The sequence below is a fragment of the Crocuta crocuta genome, unplaced genomic scaffold (assembly GCF_008692635.1).
Source record: "Crocuta crocuta isolate KB4526 unplaced genomic scaffold, BGI_CrCroc_1.0 scaffold53, whole genome shotgun sequence".
In the NCBI taxonomy this organism is placed as follows: domain Eukaryota; kingdom Metazoa; phylum Chordata; class Mammalia; order Carnivora; family Hyaenidae; genus Crocuta; species Crocuta crocuta.
This window is the reverse complement of record NW_027529432.1, coordinates 2,499,641-2,504,571: the sequence shown is the minus strand read 5'-3', so window position 1 is coordinate 2,504,571 and position 4,931 is coordinate 2,499,641.

Genomic DNA, 4,931 nt, shown 5'->3' with positions numbered 1-4,931 from the left:
CTTCAGCCGGTCCTGGCCGCCTCCCTGAGCGGTGGCGGTTGACGCAGCACGCCAGTGCGCGTGCGCGCCCCCTCCCCCGCCCCCCAGGCCTTGTCCGGGTGCCGGAGAATGGGGGCGGGGAGCGGAGCGGGGGCTGCTGGGTTTGCGCAGGGGGCTTCCCGGCCGGCCCTCGGCCGTTCGGCCATAACTCGGGCTGCTCTTTCCTTTTAGTCGCTGCTGCTCTCCTTCCCTTTGCAACCCAAGTGCGCCTTCCCTTCCCCTTTGCTGCCTTTGTCGTTCCTCCATATTGTATAAAAGTCATCCGTTAATTGAAAATTCGCACAAGACAGCTCCCCCCCCCCCCCCCGTCATTAGCAAATGCTCTTTCTTTATTGTAACACAGGGTGTTTGCATGGTGCCAGGTCTTACTAGTTTAGGATGCAGGGGGCGGAACAGGGTCTCGAGACCTGGCCGCTGCCTGGGGTTTTGGAAAAGAAAATGAAGTGGTGAGCAAGAGTGAGGAGCTCGGGGACACGGTGGTTTAAAGCGTGGAGCCGACGACCGGGTGGGACACCCATCCTCTCTCACCTCCAGGGGCTTGTTTTTTTTTTCACTTCCGGGGGCTTTGTTGTAGAATCTGCAAAATGGCAGTAAGGTCAGAGAGGGGAAGATGGAGTTCAATGACACGGTCTAGGTTAGGGTGACAACCTAAGAATGACATGGGAATCGTGCAAATGTGTTTGTCTTTGTTTTTAAAAACCCCTTTGGCTCCTGTAAATGACAGGGGGTGTGTAGGCGTCAGGGAGTCCGCGCGGGGGTCGGGGCAAGGGACCAACCTCCCCGCCCCCCCCCCCCCCCCGCCCCCCCCCAAACCTCCATTTTCTTGAGGGGAAATGGAATTTGTCTGGTTNGACTGACCCTCGCAAAGCTGCCCTTGTGTAACCGTTCTTCCCCACTTTCCCTTTAAGAGTGGAATTTTACTGAGATGCACAGGATTCACTTCAGACACAGACTTGATGTTTGCCCTGGATCGGAAAATTTTGGGTGGGATTTTAGCTCTGGAAGGAGGAAAACAGAGTTGGGTCACCTCGTTTTACAAACGGGGAGTTGGGATCCTGGGGAATTTGTGATCTGCCTAAAATCAGACACACCTAATTAGTACCAGAACCTGTTCTTGAATCCCAGAATTTGACCTCAGGCTACCTCCCCCCCTCCTTTCTCCTACCCCCTTACCCACCCCTCTGGGCCCTCTCCCTGTGCGGGTAGCTTCCACTGCGGTTTTCTCCAGGGCTGAGAACTGTCATCCGTGCTCTTTCCCTCCCACTCTGGAGCTCTTGAGATGAAGAAGAGACTTAAAAGTGCTTTAAATAATTCAGGATTGGTGCTCTTTCCCTCCCACTCTGGAGCTCTTGAGATGAAGAAGAGACTTAAAGTGCTTTAAATAATTCAGAATTGCGAAAGAAGCCATTTCCATTCCATTACAGGCTCTAGCAGATTCCTCATACTGTTAAAATGGCTGTATGTCACTTAGTTCTCCCTGGGTTTGGGGAATGAAGGTCAGACTTCAGGAATCTGTTGGGCTGAAAGAGAGAACTCACCAAGGCCAGAGAGAATGTTTTGTACCAGTTGGTGAGTGAGTGCTGTTTTGGAGAAGATTATGGACTCTAACCCCTGTTTTTAGTTATGTAGGCCCAAGCATTTACTGACTTCATCTCTCCTAGCTTTTGTTTGACGAAGAGAGCACTTGCTGTCTCCAAAGTATTCTAATCCCTTCCTCTTCTTTATCTAGTGAGTTCCTTCTCTTCTGGAAGGTTCATGTAAACAAGATGGCCCCAAATCACTACAGTCTTTGGGGAAGTTATTAATAATACGTTTGATTATGTGCCCTTTTCTCAGCCCTTTGAGGATCGCTTTAACATAAAACTACATTTTCTCAAGGCACCTCTTCTCTGGCCTGCCTCCCTGTTCCTTTTAATTTCAGAATGTCTGATAGCAGCTGCCCTTCTTTCCACTGGTGTTTCCATATTCGGTATCATCTGAATCTGAAACCTGCTCTTCATCTGGGCCTAATGACTCAAATATAAGAGGGCAAGGGCGCCTGGGTGGCTCATTCAGTTAAGCGTCCAAATCCGGGTCAGGCTGTGGTCTTACAGTCCGTGGGCTCGAGTCCCGTGTTGGACTCTACCCTGACAACACAGAGCCCGGAGCCCTCTTCAAGTTCTGTGTCTCCCTCTCTCTCTGTCCCTCCCCCACTCTGTCTCTGTCTCTCTGTCTCTCTCAAAAATAAACAGGCATTTTTAAAAATTTCAAATATAGGAGGGTAAATCCATTTTAGCCAGCTGCTTCATGCCCTCCCCACCACCACCCTCAAAAAAGCCTTGGCTAAAAATAGGTGGCCCTTGGTCTGTTTGTTGGCAGTCACTTCACTGACAAACACCCGTGTGACCTTGGGCACGACCCCAAATAACTTCTCGTTGGCAATTTCCTTTGGTGTAAAATGAGGAGATTAGATGAAAGGAGTGACGATGCTACTTCTATAAAATGCAGTCAACCAAAAGAAGGGAGCCTGAAAGACGTCAGGCCTTCTGGTGTTGACTTCGAGGAGGTGGGGCAGTGGAAAGGACACAGGAGCAAAAATTTAAGGTCAGGCCTCCAGGCCTTTTGCCAGCAAGGCCCTCCCTAATGCTCCAGACTCACTCACGTCAGGCCTGAAACCTCCAGAGAATGCCGGAATCCACTCCCCCTCCTCCCCTTTTTAGCGAGGCTGGTCGACCTTACTCAAGAGAGAAGCTACTGGTACTCTTCATTTCTGGGTCTGGGGTCCAGAATTCAGACTGAGGGAGACTCCAGAGGACACCTCTTTTGTTTGATTTTATCTAGTCCTGTGATTTTTACCTAATACTGCATTACCAAAGACTGTTCTGGAAATGCAGGTCAGAAATCAAAGGCAAGGGAAGTTCCACAGAAACAACTTTTTTGTTTTGTGAAGACTAGGAATTTGCAGTGCCCAGCCCCCTCCTGCCACCCACCTTCCCAGAGCTGATCTCTGGAACAATACTGGTTAGTCCGCTCCTGCAGCAGGAAAATCCCACAGAGGCGACGCAGCTCAGGGCTCCGTCATACCGAAGAGAGATTGTTGTTTTCTAGGGGATTTTGGACAGCTAAAAATGTACCCTGGAGAAAGTCTGAAATCAACCCCTGAAGCCCAGCAGACTGTTATCAAGCAGAGAGCTGACGGCAATTCCAGCAAAAACAAGTTACAGAAACTACAGGCCGCAGTGTCCCTGGCCTCCCCCAGAACGCTGTCAGAAGAGGCAGCCCCGGGCCTCTCCCTCTCAGGCACCGGACATCACCAGGCAGACGAGTGCAGGAGACATTCTCCTCCTGTCTCCCTGAGAGAAGCATCCATCTTCTAAATGTACCCTCCTCTACAATGTAGAGTGAGATGGAATCTTCTTTGGGTGCGGGGCGGGAGGGAGACAAAGGAGAAGGCAGCCATCTTGTAAGAACAGTTCCCCCACTCCCAGCCCACGAGCTCCCTGCTGCTAGTTCCCTTCTTTAGTTTATTCACCACATAATGTCCTTGGCGCCGGGCCCTGCAGCCTGTTCTGTGGATCATTCTGGAAGATCTAGCAGTGGAAGCCCAGCTGTAGCACTGTTGGAGGACAGAGTGACAACAAAAGGCAGAATGTGCTTGCTAGGGGACCAGCTTTAGCTTCATCTCCCCAACTTAAGAGCTCTGCGGGGGTGGGGGCCCTCACAGGCTTCACCCCAGGGTTTCTAGACCTTTCCCCACATTGTCCTCAACCCTCTGGCTACTCTTCCTGTCCCAGTTAGTCTTCACTGGAACTTTTTTTTTAATATTTTTATTTATTTCTAGGAGAGAGAGAGAGAGAGAGACAGCGTGAGCAAGGGAGGGTCAAAGAGAGAGGGAGAGACAGACTCTGAAATAGGCTCCAGGCTCTGAGCTGGCAGTCAGCACAGAGCCCGATGCGGGGCCCGAACCCACGAACCGCGAGATCATGACCTAAGCGAAAGTCGGACGCTTAACCGACTAAGCCACCCAGGCGCCCCTTCACTGGAACTTTCTAGTGACCCCCTCTCCCCAGCAGAGAACAGTCTGCTTGCTCTGCCTTCCTGGCGCCTCCGTTGTCCCCCATGTGTGTGCAGGGAGGTAAATTCGGCACACAGCTTTACTTTCTGTAACTGATAGCGAGCACTGGCTGCCACACGCCTGCCCTGCATAATCTCCTTTCAGCTGTCAGCGCAGCTCCGTGTGAGGGAGATGCTGCTGCAGCCCCCCCCGCCCCCCGCTCTGTACATGTCTACTGAGTCATGACTAAAGGAATCCATTGGAAAAGCATCTCGTTGGGAGTTAAAACCCCAAGTAGAATGGTGCAGGGGCATGTGTGGTCCATGCTCAGCCGTGCGGTGTGACTGACTGACTGCGTGGGAGGGGCTCTGAAGGGCAGAGCCTTCCCCGTCTGGAATGTCCTGTCCAGGGCCACTCGTGAAAAATAAGCTCCGTCATAATGTGAGGTTTTCGGTGGTTTGTTGTGCTGCGTAAGTCTTGAAAGGTGGGAGGAAGGACGAAGGAAGGGAAGTGATTAGACCCAACTTGACGCAAAGTGAGAGGAACTAAAGGCATCTGGATTTGTCAGATGTCACTGCTCATCAGAGTGGAGAGCAATGGCGGGGAGCAGAGCTACGGAAGTCGCTGGGGATCTTCCGGACAGACTGGGTGCACGGGTGTAGGGGAAGAAACTTCCCGAAAGACTGACCCACAGGGGTCAAAGACGGGAAAGTACAGGGGAAGAAACCCGAAGGCCATCTTAGGTCTCACTCCACTGCACTGCGGCTGAACTCTCAGCCTCCAGAGCAAAGGGATGGGCTGAAGGCTCAGGCCTCATTGTCCCCCCTCCGTATGAGGGTCAAGCCTCCTGTGTGTCCGG